Source organism: Panulirus ornatus, chromosome 38 (genome assembly GCF_036320965.1).
Source record: "Panulirus ornatus isolate Po-2019 chromosome 38, ASM3632096v1, whole genome shotgun sequence".
NCBI classification, from domain to species: domain Eukaryota; kingdom Metazoa; phylum Arthropoda; class Malacostraca; order Decapoda; family Palinuridae; genus Panulirus; species Panulirus ornatus.
Genome location: NC_092261.1, coordinates 13,911,367 through 13,937,200, shown reverse-complemented (window position 1 = coordinate 13,937,200; position 25,834 = coordinate 13,911,367). Strand labels below are relative to the sequence as shown.

The window sequence follows — 25,834 nt, the reverse complement described above, 5'->3', positions numbered from 1 at the left end:
AACTTTCACATTACGTACAACCTGCCAGAGATCTCTGTATACTCTAATCTAATCCTGGCTGTTATAAGATCAGTGTCTGATTCTGGTTTAGTACTTAACTCGTGCCTCTCATCATACTTAATGCGAGAGCTACTTGATCGTATTGCATCTGTAATTGGATTTAATTCGTCAGTCATCACGAATTAAAACGGAACTTCCCGACACTGTTTGCTAAACCTGGCTTGAGATCAACTACGTCTGGCTTAAGAGTCTCTTGCCTACCCATTCCCTCATCACTATGGACCCTATTATCACTATGGACCCTATGTCAGAGAGGGGAGTCCATGGAGTGTCGAAGGCGTAGCTAAGCCCAGTAGACTCTAGGAAAAACCGGGAGGAAGTCAGGTATTCCCTTGTGGGACCTTGACACCACATACGCCTCAGCCACAGATCAGGACACCACGTGCGCCTCAGCCCCACAGATCAGGACACCACGTATGCCTCAGCCACACAGATCAGGACACCACGTACGCCTCAGCCACACAGATCAGGACACCACGTACGCCTCAGCCACACAGATCAGGACACCACGTACGCCTCAGCCACAGATCAGGACACCACGTACGCCTCAGCCACACAGATCAGGACACCACGTACGCCTCAGCCACAGATCAGGACACCACGTACGCCTCAGCCACAGATTAGGACACCACGTACGCCTCAGCCACAGATCAGGACACCACGTACGCCTCAGCCACAGATCAGGACACCACGTACGCCTCAGCCACAGACCAGACGGAGAATCTCTGTGGGAACCCCACAGAGTCGGATCAGCATATGAGAAAGTTTCTCGCCGTATACCTGAGAGAGAGAGAGAAAGAGAGAGAGAGAGAGAGAGAGAGAGAGAGAGAGAGAGAGAGAGAGAGAGAGGAACGTGGGGCTTGGGAACCATCATATGCTATGTCACAGAGAGGACGGTCTGCAAGTCGCACGACAGGTGTCATGTTTTCGGAGCTGGCACTCACGGCACACCGCCGCCTGGGGGGGGGGGGGGGGAATGGGGGAGAGCAGGCTCGAATATCTGTGCCAGTAATTGAGTCTCTGGATTGGCACAGTGGGCTGTGTCACATCGCAGGAGTACCTGTGTTTCCCGTGTGGGCTGCCGTATTCCATGTATCTCCAGCCGGCCTCTGGTGTCGCTAGTCGGCTTCATAAAAGCCATAATAAACAATATATATATATATATATATATATATATATATATATATATATATATATATATATATATATATATATATATATATATACTGATAACCACGAGGAAAAATGAAACACGAAAAGCCGAGTGCAGTTTCGTGTGTAATCACATCGTCAGGTGGATGGTATCTCCCTTGATGATGTGGTTATACACGAAAGTGCACTCGGTTTATCGTGTTTCAATTTTACCCGGGGTTATCAGCAAATACTAGATCACGCGCATCATTGTGGTCAACTGCAATATATATATATATATATATATATATATATATATATATATATATATATATATATATATATATATATACTTTTTTTTTTCAAACATTTTCACTATTTCCCGCGATAGCGAGGTAGCGTTAAGAACAACAGATGACTGAACCTCAGAGCATCGGTTTGGAGCGCGGCCTTCAGTGGTGTGTGGACACCTTGTCTCACCGGACATAGTGTTGACACACAAGCTTCATTCCGTAACCGTTCTATTAATCGTCGTAAGATATTAGATTCCTTGTTTTTTGCCCCCCCCCAATTTCCTGGAAACGGTTCTGAACCACCTTTGCCTCATATTGCTCAAGGGATTTCTATTGAGGTGTCGCGTACGATGAAGAAAGTTTCGGTACTGCTTTGTGATGGCTGTCATGTTCGTTCGTATTCCGACATTTATTGGACGGCTTTTCGTTTTATCTTTTTTTTTTCTCTCTCTCTGTTTTTCGTAGTCATTAAACTTACTTTCACAGCGTTGTACGTCTGTTGATCTACCTGCTTCTGGCAGCGAATTGCTTTTTTTATGTTTCATGGTATCGTTAAGAAATTTTGCTGAAATGTTAACTCAGAGAGAGAGAGAGAGAGAGAGAGAGAGAGAGAGAGAGAGAGATGGTGGGTGCGCCCCACCTGTGTAAACCTCCCTTACTCTAAAGTACAGCGAGGTAAATACACACTTGCACGAAACTCCCTCGTCCCTTATTGTACAAATAGGTGAGGACAAATCGTTACTTTCGTACGTTCAGCAGGAAATAAGCTGTGTGTGTGTGTGTGTGTGTGTGTGTGTGTGTGTGTGTGTGTGTGTGTGTGTGTGAGGGACGTAGGAGTTGGCATTGTCCCTAACCTGTCGTCAGAGCCTTATTACCTCAGGAGAACCAATAGAGAAGGCGAACTGTCTACTGACCAATATTCGAACTGCATTCAGGTACGTGGATAAGATAATGTTTCCAACAGGCTATTCATAGCGTAGATGAAGCCGAAATTAGCATGAGGTTTGGTGACCTTTCTCAAGGACAGAGAAATAACAGAGCAGGCCCAGAGTGGATGGGACAACAGAGATGATACCAAAATTAAGAGGGATAAATTACAGAGGGAAGTAAGAGGCCATGAATTTGTCTACCATAGAAGAGAGAAGAGCAAAGGGTAACTTGATCACAACTTTCAAGTTTTTTCCACCAGTTTGATGATGTCGACAGAGAACAGTTCCTCGAAAGACGTCAGAAAAATAAAACCACCAGAGGCCATAACAAGAAACCAAGCAAGAAAAATGTAACGAAAAAAAAAATATGAGAAATTACAGTGATGGTATCAGAGTAGTGCAGGAGGTGATTGAGCTACGGTGAAATTGTACCTCTGCTGTTGGTGTGTAAGTTCAAAAAGTCGTGTTAGTTTAAAAAAAGTTCCCAGAGATGGGACTCTGGGAGTATTGAACTTCCTCTCCGTATCGTGAAAGCTGGTCAATATTAAGTGGTAACCATGCACACGTAATTATATGATTAAATATATACATATACAAATATAAGACGATGAAATTGCATTTTCTTTTCTTTTTTTTTTCTTTTACGTTGGAGGCTTCAGTCACGGACAAGTCAACATCAAGGCCGGGCCTTAATTGAAATTGAGGATTATGAAAGGGATAGAGATGAGATAAGGGAAAGTATTAACGAATTTTGGAGGAGGTGAAAAACCTTGTCTTGATTTACGCCAACTGGTCGAGCGAGGTCATAAATGTTCCTGAAGTATTTACAGTTAATGATAAGAAGATCGTAATGGAAGTGGAGAGTTAGGGAAAACATATGTGGATTAAACCCGTACATTAGTCACTGTGTAGGGGGGAACTTTGGATTTTGAGAACTGTAAATACTGCAGTGGGAAGTTGGTCGTGTATTGACTTGTGTGGCGGTGGCTGGCGGTGTATGATCTACCAGCTGTTGTTTTGCGTCATCGGGAGACCAGGAAGTGAGGTGTGTGTGTGTGTGTGTGTGTGCGGGAGGCATGTTTGGACCAAGAGACGGCCGGAGGAAGCGGAATAGGGCGGGGCACTACGGAGCTTTATGTGTTGTCAGGATGCCTCAGGACCCGGTACGGTGCGCCTCCGACAGGGGAAGGAGTCTGTTAGGGAGATGCTTTAGGACTTGGTGCGATGCGTCTCCAGGGGGAGTTGGAGTTATGCCTCGGGACTTGATTTAGGCCGGTACACCGGGCTCAGTGAGTCTGTATGAGTGCCCTTTGTTAGGCTGGCGAATTTAAATTGTATTACACATTTTATTTGGTGTAAGGCAAATGATGAAGAAGTCCATGATTTCGTTTTCATTTAACCTCAACATTACCGCACCAGATTTCCCCCACACCTCCCTGTGTATGACACACACACACACACACACACACACACACACACACACACACACACACACACACACACTCGCACGTACGTACCGACCAATATGACCTGGACGCCAAGCACATGATCGAAGTCTTACTCTCGCTCCCCCCCTTCCCCTTCCCAAAGATCCAGCAGCTCTCGAGTCTCGTTTATCGAACGTGAAGAACATGCATGGCGTGACTGTACACTGATTGAACTGTTGGGCTCAAAAGTGAGAAATTAATGTCTCCTCCCGATGAAAGTAAAGAACTGGTCCGGAAACCTTACACCCAGGCTGTGGTAACCCGTTTTGGTGTGGAGTTGTCTGTGTGGAATACATCCCGAGTTCCGACGGTAAATGGAGATGTCTCTTGTAATGATCGTTTCCATCCATTGATTTCGCTGCTACAGCACTGTACTGCCGAGTCTTTGTTACTCTCAGGCTTTAAAAAACAAAGGCGTTGGAGATGGAGGTAACGTTTGTTAAATCTAACTGGTCAGTTACCGTACGTGTTCATGTGTTTTTTTTCAGTATTTGTGTACATTCCCTTAAGACCGATTCATTCATTCATACAAAACAACCCATTACTTGTTCACGCCGTTGGCCTCGGATCAAGATTCAAGTGAAAATTGCTCCACTGATCGTAATCAGATGAACGCCGCCGGGCGTTTACGGAACGTTTCAATAGTGTGGCGCGGGTGGAGGAGGAGGAGGAGGAGGTGGGCGGTGAGGGAGGGAGCGGCGTTACTACCCTGGCACTTGGCCAGAACAGCCGTCATCCGTCGGTACTATTCTAACCTGACGCGCGAAACAAAGCGTTTGGTGCTACGTCTGAATACTTCGCCCCGTTTTTATGTTCACTTTGATTTTCAACGTTTTTCAAGTGAACAAAGTTACCCCACTGTTTTATTCCGCTGATCTTTTCATATTGACACCATGCGACGCCCCTGAAACGGTTACAGGCTACAGAGTCACACTAGACAAGCATGACGGAAATAGTCAAGAGGTGGGTTTGGGTCCGCTACAGGACCTTTCACATCCTCCGGTGATCATAGTCTTACCAGTGGGGAAAAAAAAACGGTACAGTTGAGGGACGGGGCAACGCCGCGCCTCTCATCTAGAGCTGGTTTACGGCCCGCATAGGTTGGTGCTTCCCTGTGGACCGGCAGCCTCGCCAAAAAGGCTTTGTTACTGACATCCGCTCGTGTTTCCGTCACGGGTGTCCCTGTGTATGTATGTATTTCTCTCCCTGGCTCGTATACGCAATAATTGCACTTGTCTCTCTACATATTATGGGTATGGTGGAAAAATATATACATATACGAATTCCATGGAAACGTTACGAATATCATTGTAGTGTCCACAGCCTAGCTGCTACAGGCTACGGTGTATGAGTGTGTAGTAAAGGTGAGTGACCGTCTCCCCTTGTGCGTCACCACAATTATGATTTTCCTCTCAGGTTAACAAATATTATATATATATATATATATATATATATATATATATATATATATATATATATATTTATATATGATAGACATTGTTGTTATTATTATTATTATTATTATTATTATTATTATTTTTATTATTATTATACATACCCTGGACTGTATCATCAAGGGTTTCCTGAAGCTTCAGTGATGCGCTACACACTGTAGCAAAGACAGGATGGACTTCCTTGAAGCGAGAATTTCTTTGGCGAGAGTGTACTTTGTTTCGTCAACTGACGGTGATGCAGATTCATCAAAGGTGACTTTGCTCCTCGTGGCTTAACCTCAAGCAGGCGTGTTTCAGTAACGCATATATATATATATATATATATATATATATATATATATATATATATATATATAGGTGGAAGGATGGAGTTAAAAGGATTCTGAGCGTTCGGGGCCTGAACATACTGGAGGGTGAAAGACGTGCAAGGAATAGAGTGAATTGGAACGATGTGGTATACCGGGATCGACGTGCTGTCAGTGGATTGAACCAGGGCATATGAAGCGTCTGGGGTAAACCATGGAAAATTTTGTGGGGCCTGGATGTGAAAAGGGAGCTGTGGTTTCGGTGCATTACACATGACAGCTAGAGACTGAGTGTGAACGAATGTGGTCTTTGTTATCTTTTCCTAGCGCTACCTCGCTCACGCGGGGAAGGGGGGGGGGGCGCCATTTCATATGTGGCGGGGTGGAAACTAGAATGGATGAAGGCAGCATGTATGAATATGTACATGTGTATATATGTACATGTCTGTGTATGTATATGTATGTATACATTGAAATGTATAGTTATGTATATGTGTGTGTGTGGGCGTTTATATAGATGTGTATGTTTGGGCCATTCTTTCGTCTGTCTCCTTGCGCTACCTCGCTAACGTGGGAGACAGTGACAAAGTATGATATATATATATATATATATATATATATATATATATATATATATATATATATATATATATATATATATATATCATTTGCGGTTTTTTCAAAGATTCTAGTCAATTTTCACGATTTTATAGAAAAAAAAGGAAAGAATATTCTACCCCTAGCAACAGACCTTCCCTGATGGAGGATCTATACGCCAAAAAGCAGTCATTGGTACTGGACATACGCCTTCTGATTCCATTTCCAGGAAAACGTGGAATTAACACGTGTGCCTTGGAGCGAGATTAACTTGGGGGGGGGGAGCGAAAATAACTTCAGCGTTGCCCTGGAGCGAAATTAACCTACGTGGGGGGCCCCCGGGGGGGGGCGAGATTAATCTGAGAGGGGCATCGGAGCGAGATTGATCTCAGCGGTGGAGGTGGTCCCGGAGGGAGATTAATCTCAGCTGGCTGGCCTTCGGAGCGTGATTTACCTCAGCGGATCCCCAGGGCGTGATTAAACTCAGCTGGGCTCCAGGACAGAATTAAACCTCAGCGGGTCATAAGAGGCGTCTTAACCTCATCGGGAATCCAGAGGAAGATTGATCTCAACGAGACCGTGAGCGAGATAACTTCAGAAAAATCCCTGAGGGAGATTATACTCATCGGGGCCCTAGAGCAAGATTATCCTCAGCTGAGTCTAAGAGGGAGATTAATTCAGGAAAATCCCTAAGGGAGATTATACTCATCGGGGCCCTGGAGCAAGATTATCCTCAGCTGAGTCTTAAGAGGGAGATTAATCTCAATAGGGCCCTAGAACAAAAGTAACCTCAGCGGGGCCCCCCGAGCGAGTATTCTCAGCGGGACCCCCGGATCGAGTCATCTCAGTGGAGAGCCCCTTAGCGAGTGTAATCTCAGCGGTGACCCAGAGCGAGCGTAATGGAATCGACTAGTCACCCCGTATCTTTTCAGACGCCGGGTCTGTTAGGACTAGCGGAGGTACAAGGGAATGAGATGATAAAACCGATACATTAGGTGGAACTCGTTCATTATATTGCAATTCATCTCGCAGACAATTTGGCCGAGAGCTTCACAAAGAGAACTGTGAACGGGCTGTCGAAAGACAAGGGTGTTTCGTGCCAGGCTTAGACCCGACGAAGGTAACCAGAAGGCTTTCTTTCCCCTTTGGTCCAGCCGTGTTGGATAGCCGGCGGGAGAGGTGTGTGTGTGTGTGTGAGGGGTTGGCTAGGGTACATGCCGAAGCCTCTCAAGTAACGCACCACCTTGCCTTGATCATGGGAAGTCATAGGAGCCACAATATACGAGAACGATGATTACCTCCTTTGTCGTAGTAAAAGAGAAATCATAAAAGGATAATGCAACAGCCCCTATAGTATTCGCTGTTGTTTTAAATACCATGAGAACGCTTTTCCGAAGTCTTCAATTGTTTATCCTTTTATTCAGTCGCTTCTCCTTGAGAGGCGGTAATTGAGGTACGTGGGTCTTAGGAGGAGTTTCATCCATGACGAGTCTTTTTCTCGTATGTCCATGTTTACTGATTATGTTTGACTACCTCGAGACCGACGCCCTCGAGGACTGGTCGTTATAATGCCTCCTCCTTCCGTAGGACAGCTAAGCTGTGTAATTATCTTTCTTCTCATGTCTTTCTCTCTTCACTTAATCTTTCTCTACCTTTGAGAATCATATTTACGAACACTGCGGCGCCCTGATTATATATTTTTTTCTTTTTTCTTATACATTTTTCTTTCATCTTTAGATGTCGTAGAGAGGGGGAGAGCATTTTTGCCCGTAACATGTAAATCATGATAAAAAATAGGAGTGTCGTGAATTAGCTCTTTGAATGTAAGACGGAGGCAGTTTATTTCATCTTGCATTAGGAAAAGATGAGACTAAGCTATATTCAACTGCAGAAAATAAGGTAGAGTAATGATTTCATCCATTCGTCGTACACTTAAGCAATGTGAGCCTCTTTGTTTTGTTCGAGGAGAGGATTCCAATTCTCTTTCTACATATGATTTCACTTATAGTCTTAGTGAAAATAGTGTGGACATTTTCATTAGTCGCCGTCTGCATATTGGTAACTTCTTCAGCACGAGGGTACGATCTTGGTACATCACATCATTAAGCATAAGTGCACGATCCTTGAGCATGAGGGTACAATCAATGAGCATGATATTACGATCCTTGAGTACGACGGTACGACCCATGAGCATGACGGTACGATCACTGAACGTGAGGGTACGATCCTTGCGTATGAGACGGGTCCGATCCTTGAACACGACGGTACGATTCTTGAGCAGGGACGGTACGATACTGAAGCACGGCGGTACGATCTTTTGAGCACCAACGGTACCACTCTGGACCTGATGGTTGAGAGCCAGGCCAAAGGATGTCAAGCAGCCGTACCCAAGGATCGCACTTTCTTCATTCTCTCTCTCTCTCTCTCTCTCTCTCTCTCTCTCTCTCTCTCTCTCTCTCTCTCTCTCTCTCTCTCCCAGGCTGGGATGTTGTCATATTTCATAAGGAATTCGATGTGTTTTATGGAGTGAGCAGTTTACACGCTGCGCCTGACTGTTTAGATGACAGTGAACACCCGGCCTAACGTGTTTTGACCACAGTTGACACCTGGCCTGAGATATATATATATATATATATATCAAACAGATGACTGTAATGGATTATTTGTATTATGGTGTTCAGCAGTTTGTATGATAAAAAAGATATAGACAGCATAGATAATGATTTCTGTATGAGTTTCATAAAGTCAGAGAGTCAGCAACGCTGATTGAGTGAGTATCAGCAATATGCCCGTGTTTTTACGTTGTCCCAAAGTTCATCATATGTGAGACGTGTCGGGTGTTGGCGTGGCAGGTCCTGGTGCTTTACGAAGATTAGGTGTGGGGCTGGCTGTACTGCATGCCTGGACCGCCTGGGGTGCTAACGGTTGACAGCCGTGCTCGAGAGGTAAGGTTCGGTCTGGTTATGAGACAGTATCGGAACCCGTCCAGGAGGCAGTGCGCTACTCCTCCTCCCCACGTCGGGGAGATGATAATGTAAGACCCCTGCATATGTTGGGGAGGGAGTGTAGGGCTCCTCCACACGTCGGGGAGATGATAATGTGGGACCCCTTCAGATGTTGGGGAGGTAGTGTAGGGCTTCACAGGGGACCCCTTCAGATGTTGGGGAGGTAGTGTAGGGCTTCACACGTCGGGGAGATGATAATATGGGACCCCTTCATATGTTGGGGAGGGAGTGTAGGGCTTCACACGTCGGGGAGATAATATGGGACCCCTTCAGATGTTGGGGAGGGAGTGTAGGGCTTCACACGTCGGGGAGATAATATGGGACCCCTTCAGATGTTGGGGAGGGAGTGTAGGGCTTCACACGTCGGGGAGATAATATGGGACCCCTTGAGATGTTGGGGAGGGAGTGTAGGGCTTCACACGTCGGGGAGATAATATGGGACCCCTTCAGATGTTGGGGAGGGAGTGTAGGGCTTCACACGTCGGGGAAATGATATGGGAACCCCTTCAGATGTTGGGGAGGTGGTGTAGGGTCTCTCACACACGTCGGAGAGGTAGGCTTAAGACTCCTGCATATGTTGGGGAGGTAAGGATGGGGCTCTTCCACACGTCCTGGAGGTAATGTGGTACTCCTAATGACCTCTCCTGAGCCTCTCCTGCTCCAGCCGGTAGCCTCACCACGACCCTTGACCCATCCTAACTGTGAACCACCGCGGTCGTCACTCAAGAGGTAACGGGGTTTTTCCCCGTGAACCATTCTCTGCGTCTCAGGCGAACCTGTCCAAGCTTTCGAAACTTTTGATTCGAAATTCGATTCACTTCAAGCTGGTGGCCGCCTGGTGACTGTGAGTGAGACTTGCACCGAATTCAACACTTTGTTTTGGAAACAAAAGGGCGCAGCTGAGCGAGCCATCGGGTGCGGCACGGGGGTGGGGGAAGGTCTCTGCTTCAAGTCCACTCGGTTAGCTTAAAGCTCAGCCCAAGTCCAGTCCAGCCTAAACGGACGTCAGTCTCAAGGTCCACATCTTGTGACCCTCCGACGTTCACTGGATGGCAGCGCCGGGTGCAGCTGGTATGTGACCACTGACTGGCCCTGGGCTCGGTAGTTTCGTCGGCGTGTGATGTTGTAGCATTATGTTCCTGTGTGTCAAGGTGAACCCTTCCGGCGCCCTAGTTGCCTCGCTTGGGGATCGAACTAAGGGAATGCAGTTGTATTTTTTTGTGTTGTAGTCATATATAGTTTTTGATGTAGAATTTGATCAAAAGTACGGCGTCTGGATGCTCCTGTAGAGTACCGTTGTGATTTAACTTGTATTTACACCTACGAACTGGCATCAGTACATCACGTCGGTGTATAAAATGTCTGGCATCTCGCCTAATTGTGCTGTGGTACGTCAAAGGTCTGATGTCATTTGTTGAAGTTGTTTGCCCATTTAGGAGGTCATTTCAGGTCTATGTAGCGGAAGTATTTCCTACATATCAATCAGGTCAGTAAAGTTCGTGTGTGGTACATTCTAGCGTGGGGGATACGACCTTATGTGGTCGTAATTCTTTTTGTTTGACGCGCCAGGTTTTTTTTTTCTTTTTTTTTTCCTGACGAAGGCGCTCCTCTGCTATCAGTGTGATGATAATTCTGGGGTTGGATGCCCCGCCTTACCACCTTGGTGCCACACCGGCCTGCACCACCCTGGTGCCACACCACACCAGCCTGCACCACCCTGTTGCCCCACTAACCTATACCACCCTGGTGCCACACCACACCGGCCTGCACCACCCTGGTGCCACACCACACCAGCCTGCACCACCCTGTTGCCCCACTAACCTATACCACCCTGGAGCCACACCACACCAGCCTCCACCACCCTGGTGCCACACTAACCTACACCACCCTGGTGCCACACCACACCAGCCTCCACCACCCTGGTGCCACACTAACCTACACCACCCTGGTGACATTACAATCTCCACCACCTGGCACCACACCTGTTGTGTCTGCTGCTCTTGCAACAGTTTAAAGCTCTTTGGAGTCAGAGAGCTTCATATATTCCTCAACTATTCAGCGTAGCATCCCTTTCTGGTCGTCGAGACAAAGCTGAATAATATGTTAATTTCAGAGCTTTACGTGTGGCTTAACGGCTTAAGTAAATTAATTATGAGCTTCTGGTATGAGGGACGTCATATCCCAGGTGAGGAGGGGGAGGATGTGCTGGCCTACTTCATAGCTGTAGTAAGTGGCCTCGACCACTCTGGGGGGAGGGAACTACCTTGGCCAACACCCAGGCAGGAGGCGTGTCGTTGCCCCGGGGGAAGGTGAAGCTGCAGATCCGTATGAACGATTGCCCCCCCCCCAACCAGGGGACGCCAGTAATACCTTGATCGTCAAAATGTCGTCCAAAGGAACTCCTGCGATTAAGCTTCCGGTCTTAGTTCACGCCGCTGCTCCTTTTTAGTGCTGGACATCATTTAGGTTGGTCAACCTTGCGCCTCTCTGTCAGTTTGTCTAGTCTCCGTACAGTTTCTGAGCAGCGCGATAGCTCGAGAACAATACATGATACACCCATCATACTTACAACACAGGTACTCCCTGCGGAGTTGACTAGCTGATATGATTTTGCAGAGGACGTAGGTAAATAGATTTTCCTATAAGGGAAAAATGGTTTATATTATCATTGCTCAAGAATGATAAACGTTGGGAGTTGAAATTGATAACGTATATATATATATATATAGATCAGACCAAGACGAATATCATGGCTTAGTTTTTTCAAGACGTCTTGTTTTTCTTGGTGGGACATAAGGCAACGCAAGTGCCTCACACCTTCACTGGTGGTAGGGAGTCTGTGGTGGTTGAGTGGTGACTGCTTGGGGGCAGCGAAGCATCCCATAACACGGAATGGCACCCGCGCACCACGGCAGACTTATGGCCCATGATGCAACTCATCTTTAGTGCGCCGTGGTGGGCCACACCCCGGTCCGGGCCACTCTCCACACCTCAGCCCACCACAATGCACTATGTTCGTCGCCTTTCACGTGTTGATGTCATTTGATCTCTGAGGTCTTCGTATGTCAACCATTGAACAGAATGGTATAACCACATTGGCTATGATAGCTTGCAAGGCCTCTGACCTGAGCCTCAAGTGCCAGGTCATAGGTCACAGCATATTCATCGGTCGAATCTTTGTACTCAAAGAGTGTTTTACAGGCATGCTGGTGTGTGTGCCCCGAGAGGGTTCAATACCTTGTACATATTGTCACTTATGACGATCGCTGAGCTGGCTCCAAGCAACCCGACTCTGGCGAACTGTTGTGACCTGTGGTCGTATCGAGTTACCATCCACTCTTCCATATCCTACACCTTTTACTGTTCATGTATGTGCTCTTCGGGTGAGTTCTTGACTTCGACGTTGTTAAATGTAGTTTGTAAAAAAAATATTATACAGGGATATGGAATATTTCGTTTCGAGTGTTGCGTAATGTCTTTGGTGAAGTCGCGCCGGTGATATACACCGCTGGTGCAAACCCAGGGCCTCGCGCCATCGCTTGATGTCCCATGGGAGAACACTAGACGTATGACTCCTGGCAGAAGAGAGCTCATTCCTCCCTCCGAAGCTGGTGTAGTGAACGCGGTCCTGTTGGTGAAGGTGGTGTAGCACGAGCTTTGCCTTTCCTGCCCGTAGTAACGAGGTGGGACGGAGGAGGTACTACCTACCCGCCTGGGTTAATCAAGGTGAGGTGACTGATGGCGGGCGTAGTGAGGCAGCACCGCAGTGGCTGTCAAGTTCCCCCTCCTTGTCCCCTGAATGCTGTTTTCTCTGCCTCACATGATACGTGGGTTGCTGACATTCAGTCCTCGAACACTTTCACTCCTCGTCCCCCACACATCATTACACGCTGGAAACACTGAACTCGCACAACTCTTTTCCCTTGCGTTGATTGCTACGCGCTAGCCCTCCTTAAAGGCAACATCTCGAACACAGGTTGAGGTAAACAGGTCGTTTGATGAAGTTCCGAGTGTAATAAGAATCCGCATTCCTCCCACCATGTGCAGTCTCCGTAACAGGTCCTGCCCGCCTGCCTGCCCCCCCTCAACCTTCACCATCTTCCTGTGTCAGTTTTTCCCACTCCCTCAACCTCAATCCACCACCAACCGCCGCTGGAAATAGTTGAGTGCGTCATCCGTTGACGCAGGGCACTGCAAGGTGATCCGCTTCCTAATGGACGGACGGCCGCCGTTCGTGACTTTATTCTCTTCTGTTACGAACAGTTAGTGGCCTCCAGCCGACGGAGGGGTGTGGGTGGGTAGGTGGGGTAGGTTAACCCCCTCGCCCCTATTAAGACGACGGCACGACCCTTGGGTATAATGGCCTGACCTTTGACCTGACCCATAATACCGTATAAGGCTCCAAGGTCGGACGTCATCAGTACCCAAGGGTCGTCACCGTCTGCCATGTATGTGTATTGCTCGACTTGCTACTCGATGACCCTTGCATGACGTTGCTTTTGATGCTTGCTCTTTCATGGATCGTGTGTGTGTATGTGTGTGTGTGGGTGTGTGTGTGTGTGTGTGGGAGTGTGTGTGTATGGGTGTGTGTGGGTGTGTGTGTGTGTGTGTGTGTGTGTGTGTGTGTGTGTGTGTGTGTGTGTGAGTTAGGGCTACAGATGCTCACATGTATTTGGGAGGTTGTTGCAGAGAGGAGCAAGTGGAGTGAGTGTGGTGGGTGTATGGAGCGAGAGCGATGGGTGTGTGGAGTGAGAGTGATGGGTGTGTGGAGTGGGAGTGATGGGTTTGTGGAGTGAGAGTGATGGGTGTGTGGAGTGAGAATGATGGGTGTGTGGATTGAGAGTGGCGGGTGTATGGAGTGAGGATGGCGGGTGTGTGGAGTGAGAGCGGGGCGGGAGAGTGCTGAGGTCAGTGAGTGCGGGGCGTGGGCCGGCTGCAGGCCGTGTAGGGCTGGGGTAGGGTGCTGCCAGCTTAGTCATGAGTAAGTTATGAGTGATGAGTCCGATGACTGAGAACGATGAGTCTTGATGACTGAGAACGAAGAGTCTTGATGACTGAGAACGAAGAGTCTTGATGACTGAGAATAATGAGTCTTGATGACTGAGAATAATGAGTCTTGATGACTGAGAACAATGAGTCTTGATGACTGAGACAGATGAGTCTTGATGACTGAGACATATGAGTCTCAGTGACTGAGAACAGTAAGTCTCGATGACTGAGAACAGTAAGTCTCGATGACTGAGAACGGTAGGTCTCGATGAATGAGAACGATAAGTCTCGATGAATGAGAACGTTAGGTCTCGATGACTTAGAACGATGTGTCTCGATGACTGAGAACAGTGAAACTCGATAACTAAGAAGGGTAAGTCTCGATGACTGAGAACGAGAGGATGATTCATCAAGCACGACACTGCTTAGGCCCTCCTGCACGAAGCTACGACCCCTTAGGTCCAGTGGCCTGACTTTTGAACTGACCCAGAGGTCGTACCATCGTGTTCAAGGAGCTGACAGAAATGCAGGCCCGTGGGAGGTCCACACTCCTGTGCGTTGATAATAATATCACATGCTTAACAGACCGTACACCGGCCTTCGACTGTGGCCGCGATTGCGCACTGGAACGGGAAGAAAAAAAAAACGAACGTTTCGAATGATGTCGCCGGAGAAAAATAAAAGACGAATCATCGTGTTACAGCAAGCAAGAGGCTGAAAATGTGGCTATCAGTTGTCCAAACGCTCACTGGATACATATCGTCAAAAAAAAAAAGACACGGGATCAGCTAGGCTGTCGTTGGTACGGAGGCCACACCGTTGCCTCCCCTTCTTCCCCATTCAGACAGGCCGGTTGACCACAACAAGGCTGCAAAGGGTGGTAGAGATGAGCCTCGCGGATCGACTTGGGATCGGGCGGGCGATGCCCCCGAGCGAGGTGGGTGTGCCGGGTACTGGAACAGATGGGCGGCTGCCAGGCCAAACATAGCCGGCTGGTGAAAAGTCGTACGTCTGGACGTAAAAACATGAACGCGGAAGCCACGGATGCTCGACAGAGACGAACTTAGCCACTAGTGATGTGTCATGGAACAGCTGAGCAATGGAACACTATATGTATATTGGAAGAGATCACAGTTGAGCGCGTGATGAAATAAATTCCTTTCTTACCACAGCGAAATGAGACAGGGTAAGTTCCCGAGTGCACTTTCGTGTCATAATCACATCATTACGGAAGGTACAGGAAAGAAATACATCAGTCATTTGATATACAACGAAGAGACGTCGCTATAGTATGGTTTTCTCCATACGAGCGACCTGATAGGCTCATTGGTAAAACGGGCTGGGCAGCCAGACGCCACACGGAAGGTTAAGATTCTAAGGAAACTCTGGATGTTCGCCACACGGAAGGTTAAGATTCTGAGGAAACTCTGGATGTTTGCCGCTTGCGGCCGCCCCACACAACTGTTGCGCGGCTTGAAAGCTCAACCACACGTAGCAGATGCATAGAAGGCGAGTGGCCCTATTATTTTTTATGCCACTAATTATCACCACAGTACATCTCTCTGCCAGTGAGCGAAAATACAGCTAAAAATTCAGATTTGTAAATGTTGAGGCATTAGCGGCCTCCCAGCCTCGTTTTGAAAGTATGTTTATATATTCAGCTTTCACTTTAGAAAAAGTAATGCAAATGTAACAGCAGTATTTTTATTTTGTTTTTTCATCCGTTGTGGTGAACCTGTATATATATGTTGATTGGCCGTCTCCATTTCGCAGACTTGGCTGAAATATCATCGGCTTGTACACCAGGTTCTGCACAAGCAAAAAAAAAAAAATGTTGGTATTCACGTACCACATTAACCCCATCAGGGTTTGTTGACTTTGGGGCCGTGGAGGGAACAACCCCGAAAGGTGTGTGGACTCTCTCTCTCTCTCTCTCTCTCTCTCTCTCTCTCTCTCTCTCTCTCTCTCTCTCTCTCTCTCTCTCTCTCTCTGAGTCTTGGTATTACCTAGGTTCTTTCTTAAGGCTCCTGTAGCCCAAGGCAGCGCTGCTTCCAGTAGCAAGGAAGTGTAGAGACCTTAAGACCGAGACGTTCTTTGACGAGACTGTACTTTCAAACGCTAAAGCTTCGCCAAAGGTGTTGGTGTACACTTGGCGCTGTAACCTCGAGCAGGTGGAAACCGGCCCGTAAAACCCACCAAAATGTATGTATATATATATCATACCCAGGGGTCGTACAAATCATGCACCTGGATCGTACCTTCATGCTCTTAGATCGTACCATCGTGCTCTTAGATCGTACCGTCATGCTCTTAGATCGTACCATCGTGCTCTAAGATCGTACCGTCATGCTCTTAGATCGTACCATCGTGCTCTAAGATCGTACCGTCATGCTCTTAGATCGTACCATCGTGCTCTTAGATCGTACCGTCGTGCTCTTGGATCGTACCGTCGTGCTTAGGGAGTTGAGATTCAAGGTTACGTACGGTACAGCCGTTGCGTGAGTGGGGCCATAGAGCATTAAGCCTTCTTAATAGCTTGCTTACATCATCATCATCATCATCATCTCTCATTAACTGTGTGACCCTAATATGTGAAGGTCGCCTCAAGACTTGGCTGAATACACTTCAAGCTCAGCATATCATAAACAGGTTTAACTTTGCACCTCTGTGGATGCATTACCATCCACATTGCTCTGGGCTGGTATGGATGACACGTTGGTGCTGCAGACTCGTGCCTCCCGTTTTTATCACAAGTTGCAGAATATCCAGCAAATGGCTCACAGAACAGGAGTATTCGATGTTTATATGCCTAAACCTTGCTCTCTGCTGTCACGAACTCCTTTCCCCAGCTGTCGTGGGGATGGAGGAGTCCTACATACCTTCCCCCCCCCCCCCCAATCAAGAATGGCGTTTAAATCGCCAGTGTAATAATGATACAAATGGGGAGAGAGCGTGCCATTTTGACAGATCCCACTACGTGACGAGGCAACCGACTTAATTACAATTCATCTGACCTCGAGTCCCTCTCTGGTTCAGAACGTTTGTGGCGACAGGCATGGATATTACTGTCATATGTCACAGTATCTGGTAATTAGTACTTCCCCCCCGGGGACGATATACAAACACATGGTATAAGGTAACACACACACGCACCCACACACACACACCCGACACACGCTCCCAGGCTTGCATATGTGACGCCAGGCACGTGCGACTGTGACAGCTCTGGACAGAATCAGTTTGGTCCGGGACGGGGGCGAGAGAGAGAGGGAGGGAGAGGCCGTGAGCGGCCGGAAATAACAAGGGGCCGTGAGGGTGAGTAGTAGGAAAAACAACAGGTGACCTGACCCCACCTCACCCTGGAGCTTTTACCAGTGCCCTTACTGTACATGTTGCCGTTGATGTGTAAAAAAAATACTGTGTGGGGGAGGTAAGTAAGCAGTAGAGTTTCTCTTCTTCGTTTTCTTTTAAGGCTGTACTAAAGAAGGTACTGTTTAGATCGTGTAGTGGAGTGCCTGCGACAGCCAGGGTGATGTTTTGATTCACGTTATGTAGATACTCTGGCTGACGGCAGTCTAAGATTGCCCGTAGTACAGATTCGTGAGGCTGTGGGGTTTAAGATTGCCCGTAGTACAGATTCGTGAGGCTGTGGGGTTTAAGATTGCCCGTAGTACAGATTCGTGAGGCTGTGGGGTTTAAGATTGCCCGTAGTACAGATTCGTGAGGCTGTGGGGTTTAAGATTGCCCGTAGTACAGATTCGTGAGGCTGTGGGGTTTAAGATTGCCCGTAGGACAGATTCGTGAGGCTTTGGGGTTTAAGATCGCCCGTAGTAAGATTCGTGAGGCTGTGGGGTTTAAGATTACCCGTAGTACAGATTCGTGAGGCTGTGTGGTTTAAGATTGCCCATAGTACAGATTCGTGAGGCTGTGGTGTTTAATATTGCCCGTAATACAGATTCGTGAGGCTGTGGGGTTCGAGATCTTCCTGTGTCCTCCTTCTGATTCGCTCTCTAATTGCTGTGACTGGCTGTCGCAGCAAATTGGTCATAAGTGTCCGTAAAAACCCCCGGATGTCCAGAGTGTGGAAGCCAATTGTAGCTCCCTCGTGATGGGTAGATGACTGGTTTTTGTGTGTTTGTAGGTCAGCGGCCTTCAGGTATAGCTGGGCGATGAGCTTCTCTGGGATTCATTCTGCACATCTTGCTTGACCGTCTGTAGAGTACCTGGGATGAACCCAAGGACCTGGTATCCTTCGCATCTCCTAACCTTTCCTCACCTCACTCGTCTGGAACTCTCCCAACGAACCCTTACCCTGTTGTTCAGCTCCACAGAACACGTCTTTCCAGTCTGACATCATGTCACTACCTGTTGTGACTGGAACAGTGAAACTCTCCTCCTTTATCATCATATCCGAACCTTCTCTTGATCACCCCCCACCCACAAAGAACCCTCCAAGGGACATCTCCCAAAATGTTTACCTCCCAGAACCTGTCTCCTCCCCTCTCCCCCGCCTCGCTGAACAACGGGGAGAGACATTCTTGGCCTTATCTCCCAGCCGCACGGACCTGGACCTGTTACATGTCTTCCGATCAGACTTCGTGACTCGTCTTCATTCACGCGCCTGCGCACATTTCTCACACACACCCTCTTGCGCGCCTTTTTATGTTGCTGGTACACACCACACATTTCCTCCATGAAAAACATTCATCAGACGTATCTTCCGGGGTGGAGGTGACAAGAATGTCCGGCAGGACTGTCTGCTGAAGCAGATGCTTCATACACTGTTTGTTGCTTTGGCCCGTTGAATGTACTACAGTTTGACTCTACCTGTATCGTAGAATTCGTATATCATAACTTTACACAAGTTATATATATATATATATATATATATATATATATATATATATATATATATATATATATATATATATATATATATATTATAGTTTGACTGATCTTTCACCAAGGAATACGATGCAAAACTAGTTGCGCTTACCTGTACGTGTAAGACTAGTGAAGGGACAGAACAGGTATTTAGATATATTTTTCTTTTCCACCACAGAACAGAAGTGCCTCGCGGTATTAGCACGGCACTGGTAGTGTCATAAGTCCGTGCCGGGTCTAACGCGAGTAGTCACACCAGGGAGCGTGGGGCGGCGCACACCAGACAGAAGTACAAACTTCCCGACAGTCAATAGGCCACTAGAGTCAGTTGGGGAACCACCACCCCTTGTGTGGGGCGTCGCGCAGCAGGCTCCTCCCTCGCGCATGCGCTCCGCCAGCTGTCGTGGTGCCAGCCACCCTCCTCCCTCCTCTCATTGTCCAGTTGATGTGTCATTAAAACTGAAGAGTTTTTTTTTTTTTTTTGGTTGGGGTGTATTTTTCCCTCCTCGTGTGCTGTAGAAACGTCCAGGATATACTGTATCGTGAAATCCAGTCGGGTTACCTACAGTTCGCTTCTATTTTTATGTGCAGTATTTTTTTTTAATGTTAAATGCAGGTTATAGGGATAGTGATTACTGAGAGAGAGAGAGAGAGAGAGAGAGAGAGAGAGAGAGAGAGAGAGAGAGAGAGAGATGTAGTGATCTGTTTAGGTTGTCATGACGGCTTGTGGTAGTAGAGAGGGGCTGGTCCGTCATGGAGACCACTAGGCGGTCCTGTAGTGGTGATGCATGGTGAACACGGCTGCCGGCCGTCGCACACCACCACCTACATATCTTGTCCAGGTGAACGTCACGGGATAGGCCGCCCTCACGCAAGGCCGCCTGGATGCCGCTCACCTCGCTCCTCACCGGCCACTCCCTCCCTGCCGCTGGGGTCGCCATCCATCAGTGCCTCGCACAAGTCGTGGTGAGTTGAGGGAAGCATCAGACAACAACAACTTCTCGAAAGCACTTATCCCACTGCCGTAACTCCTTGAAATGGCTTCCTGACTTGCCTCGCTCAATCAGTTGCTGAAGTAGCTCCGTCAAGTTCGCTCTTCGAATTAGTTCCTTGACGTAGGTTCGTAGAAGTAGCCTCTCGACGTCCAGTGCGTGTCGTAGCTCCTCGACGGACGCAGTTCGTTGAGAGTGGTCCGGGTCGTAGCTCTTCGGAGTGGCTGGGCGCAGGACGACCCTCACTGAAGAGAACTTGGAAGTCGGTACGTCCTTGTCTGTCGAGTTGAGAGAATTTTTTTCATTATTTTTTTTTTTGCCGCGAGATCGGCCAATTTATTGTGCTGTCGTACCCATCCTGTGGGCGGTGGCGGAGAAGAGGATAACGTGTAAAATAAAAAGTCTCTTGGGACAGAGATTTATTGACTGAATTACATTGGAAGTTCCATGACGAGAAAAATCTTGACAGGGATTGAGTCTGAATTAATTATTGAGCAGGTTCACATGACGAATGAACTATTTGAAAGGAATTGAAGAATAACAAGAACTGACGAACAATGATTGGATTGGCTATCAAGATTTGAAACAAATGAAGTATTTGCTGCAATAAGCAAAGTTAAGGTATCTTTAAAGTATCGTGGTCCTTTGATATGGTGGTTGCAGACGGGCCTCGCCTCTGGGCCTGAACCCATCTACTCTCCTCACTCCGCACCCGAAGCCATCCACAGGCCTCTCCCAAGCCTATCCATAACTTAGGCCATCCCTTACTCTTTCTTAAGCCTTCTCGACCACCCCTCTCCCGTCCTTCCGTGTAAGGTCATTTCTATGTTGATGGCAAGTGGGTCACGCAGGTGGCTTGAACCCTACGCCACAGTGCAAACCATCCTCAAGTTTCTCTTCGTAAGACTCCTCCCACCTCTGTGGTCATCAAGGCCGCCAACCAGTACAGCCTTACATAACGCCTTAATGGGGTTGTGTCACACCGAGAAGAGCAATTACCATGGTCGTGAAATGGTTCATCAGGTTACCTGTCACGACCAATAAAAAGAAACCATACGCCACTGAAGACCACCAAGTGAGCAACCTGGGCCGCAGCGTCGCCCACACATCGAAGTCAGTCGGTCTTGAAGGTTGCACGTACGTCTTGTTGACCTTCTCATCCATTACGTGTCAGTATACTTGATAAGGTTTGTCCTTCAGCACTCGCATTCACACTTTTATTCCTCTTTCTTTCTTTCCTCTTCTTCTTCTTCTTCTTCTTATTATTATTATTATTATTATTATTATTATTATTATTATTATTATCATCATCATCATCATCATCATCATTATTATTATTATTATTACTATTATTATTATTATCATTATCATTATTATTATTATTATTATTATTATTATTATTATTATTATTATTATTATTATTATATTACTTGCTTCTTCTCCCGGTTTTCAACCCGCCTTGGTTAAATTTCTGGTTCCTGTCAGAAATGCTGAACTCACCTCTAGGGTGAGTGGAGGTCCTGGGCACAGTGAGAAGTGTATGGATAGAGAGGTCGCTGTCTGCGAGGGCGAAGATGTGTATGATTGATGGTATAGTATTCCCGACGGTGTTGTATGCCTGAAAGACGCGGGCCATAACTACAGCAAAACAAAAATTACGGAAGACCATGGATGTGTGTAGATGCTTGGGGACAGTGTGCGGTGTGAGGAGGGTTGACCCAATGAGGAATGACTGTGGGAGAAGTATGGCTGTTGGCGGTATATGTCTGTGAGAACCAAGCTGGGTGTATTGGAATGGTTCGGACATTTGGTGAGGATGAATAAGGAGAGGCAGTCTAAAAACTTGTACGTGATAAAATTTGCGAATAAAGAGAAGAGGGAGACCAAAGACAAGATCGAGACATGTAGTGCAGGATGCTTTGAGTGAACGTGGTCCGAAAATGCAAGGATAGAGCGAATTGGAACGAGGTGGTATACAGGGAGCGATGAGCCGTCAGTGGACATATGAAGCGGGCTAGGGAAGCCACGGAAAGATCTGTGGGGCTTGGTTGTGGATAAGGGACTCTGGCATTGGTGCATTATTCATCGCACCTACGTAGAGTAGATGCGTGCAAATGAGACCGTTCTTCGTGTACACTTAGGTTTGTCTTGCCACGTGGGAAACATCGAACAAGTATGAAAAATTATAATTTAGTGATAATAATAATGATAAAAAGAAGAAGAATATGATAATGATAATAATGATAATAATAATAATAATGATAATAATAATATTGATAATTTATTATTATTATTATTATTATTATTATTATTATTATTATTATTATTATTATTATTATTATTATTATTAACCAGGCTGTTGACTGATATCCCTGTCGTAAGTTCAGAACACAAAGCCTCTCTCTCTCTCTCTCTCTCTCTCTCTCTCTCTCTCTCTCTCTCTCTCTCTCTCTCTCTCTCTCTCTCTCTCTCTCTCTCTCTCTCTCCACAGGATGAGCATGGGGTGCACAATAAACTTGCCGGGGACACCGGCACAAACCGAATCAAATCCTCCGTTACACATAGTTTCTCACAGCACTTATAATTATTTTTTTTTAGCTCATTTCCAGTATGTGATCGAGACGGTTCAGGAAGATTATTTGAATTACCCAAAGGACGATATAGTTAGTCTCGCTTTGACATTCCTGCCTTGCTTTACACACACACACACACACACACACACACACACACACTGGAGAGATGGAGCCCCACGAGTGTAAAACTCCCTCCCCGTACGGTGCTGATAGGTCATAACACACACCTGTAGCCAGAGCCCCACATTTGGTGAAGAGTAAAAAACACGAATTGTCTGTTGGCAAATGGTAGAACAGCATTCAAGTATATGGATAAGGTTAACATTCAGAGAGCTGTTCACATACTTCAGTAGGCTAAAATTTGAATATGCTATTTAGAATCGGTTAACACACGTAAAGAAAGAAAAAATTAGTAGAGAAGGTCCAGAGGAGGGTACCAAAGAAGCGACCAGAATGGAAAAAGACAAAATTACATGAATAGGTTACAAGCATTAAATTTGTCCACCATGGATGAAAGAAGAGTATAAGGTGACCTTAGGATATCAACAGCGAACAGTTCTCCCAAAGGAAAACAAATTTCAAAGTGTACCAATGTAAGTCATTTTGCCAGTGCGCGTCCTAGAGTCTGACCTGGGCTACCAAGAACGGTAAACGGACGGCGTAAACCACTTGACCACTGATAAGCTAAAACCTGTCTGCTACCTACAGCTTCAGGGTTCCTCCCACTCACAGAGCGCCTGTAGGGTGAGACAGGCCGCCCACGAGGACGCAGCAAGATAGCAGTTCCTTCAACTGGAAACACCCACCCTCTTCTCTTCTTACTCGCACACATGCTCTACTCTCTTGATGGAACTTTTCATTGCTACTGGTAGCTTTCCTCTGACACCATATATTCTTAGCACCTTCCACAGAGCATCTCTGTCAGCCCTAACATACGCTTGCCACATGCTTAAACGCCACAGACAGATCCTTTTCTTTCACTAAGTTTTTAACACAGATTCGTCAAAGCAAACATCTGGTCCGCATAACCTCTTTCGCTATTGAAGCCACATTGTTCTTCCTCTGTCTGATCCTCTGTGCATGACATTATCCCCCCCCCCCATCCACCACTTTCCCATACAACATACCAGGTATACCCGATGGAGCTATTATACCTCTAAATCGAACGTTCATTTTAACCCCTTACCTTTACATAATGACATTATGTTGTGCATGCATTCCGCCGGTCCTCGGGCACCTCACCTTGAGCCTTACATACGGTGAAAGTCTTAACGAACTGATCAGCAACGCTGTCATCCCCTTCCTTGAGCAATAGAGCTGCAGTCACGCGCATTCCAGCCGCTTTGTTGCACCTCGTCTCACGCAAGGCTTTCACCACCTCTTCTCTTTTCGCCAAATCACTTGCTATGCATCTCTTGTTCTGCACATCTCCATGTCCCAAACACCCCACATGTCCCACTCTATCATCTCACACATTTATCATTTCTTCGAAGTATTCATTCCATCTCTTCACCCCATCTCATCTGCCCTCCTGAAAAAGAGGGCAAAGGTTATATATATATATATATATATATATATATATATATATATATATATATATATATATATATATATATATATATATATCACAGCGGAAGTGAGTCACAGGGTGGAGGAGGGGGGCAAAGGTTCTGGGAGCGTTGAAGAATATATGGAAGGCGAGAACATTATCTCGGAAAGCAAAAATGGGTATGTTTGAACGAATAGTGGTTCCAACAATGTTATATGGTTGCGAGGTGTGGGCTATAGATAGGGTTGTTCGGAAATGAGATGTTTGAAGACAATATGTGGTGTGAGGTGGTTTGATTGAGTAAGTAATGAAAGGGTAAGAGAGATGTGTGGTAATAAAATGAGTGTGGTTGAGAGAGCAGAAGAGGGTGTGTTGAAATGGTTTGGTCACATGGAGAGAATGAGTGAGGAAAGATTGACAAAGAGGATATATGTGTCAGAGGTGGAGGGAACTAGGAGAAGTGGAAGACCAAATTAGAGGTGGAAGGATGGAATGAAAAAGATTTAGAGCGATTGGGGCCTGGACATGCAGGAGGGTGAAAGGTGTGCAAGGAATAGAGTGAATTGGAACGATGTGGTATACTGGGGTCGACGTGCTGTCAATGGATTAAACCAGGGCATGTGAAACGTTTGGGGTAAACCATGGAAAGTTTTTTGGTGCCTGGATGTGGAAAGGGAGCTGTGGTTTCGGTGCATTATTACATGACAGTTAAAGACTGAGTGTGAACGAATGTGGCCTTTGTTGTCTTTTCCTAGCGCTACCTCGCGCGCGTGCAGGGTGAGGGGGGGTGGCGACGGGATTGAATAAAAGCAGTAAGTATGAATTATATACATGTGTATATATGTATATATTTGGGTATGTATATATATGTATACGTTGAAATGTATAGATATGTGTATGTACGTGTGTGGACGTTTATGTATATACATGTGTATGTGGGAGGGTTGGGCCATTCTTTCGTCTGTTTCCTTGCGCTACCTCGCTAACGCGGGAGACAGCGACAAAGTACAACAAAAAAAGGAAAAAAGTATATATATATATATATATATATATATATATATATATATATATATATATATATAATATATATATATATATGTGTGTGTGTGTGTGTGTGTGTGTGTGTGTGTGTGTGTGTGTGTGTGTGTAATTACACAGGTAATGATTACAGTCGCCAAAAATAATCTCCAGAGGTTGTTGATAGCAGGGTGAAAAAATTCAAGGTGTTCGAGTTCGAGGACTCCAGCAGTCTGGCCTCCCGCACCGCCTGCGAGACCACGTATCACGAGAGCATGACGAGACTCTCATAGCTTCTTGGTTGGTAGTGTTAACAGAGAACAGTGTGTTAAACCATTGAGCACGACAATTAGACCCCTGAGCACGACGGTACGACCCCTGATCACAACGGTACGACCCTTGAGCACTACGGTACCACCCTTGAGCTCGACGGTACGACCCTTGAGCACGACGGTACCACCCTTGAGTACGACGGTACGACCCCTGATCACAACGGTGCTACCCTTGAACACAACGGTACCACCCTTGAGCACGACGGTAGGACCCCTGGTCACAACGGTACGACCCTT

General features: G+C 46.6%; 2 protein-coding genes across 2 annotated transcripts in view; one reads left to right on the top strand and one right to left on the bottom strand.

Annotated features, from left to right (window-relative positions):
* Positions 1–19,475, bottom strand: part of LOC139760914 (uncharacterized) — a 102,596-nt gene extending 83,121 nt beyond the window's left edge. Inside the window, exon 1 of the mRNA XM_071684690.1 lies at positions 19,247–19,475. The gene's annotated coding sequence lies outside the window, so the exon portion shown is untranslated. The remainder of the gene's footprint in view (positions 1–19,246) is intronic.
* The window catches only part of MCU (mitochondrial calcium uniporter), a 725,481-nt gene that overhangs the window by 624,729 nt on the left and 74,918 nt on the right, over positions 1–25,834 (top strand). The window lies entirely within an intron of this gene.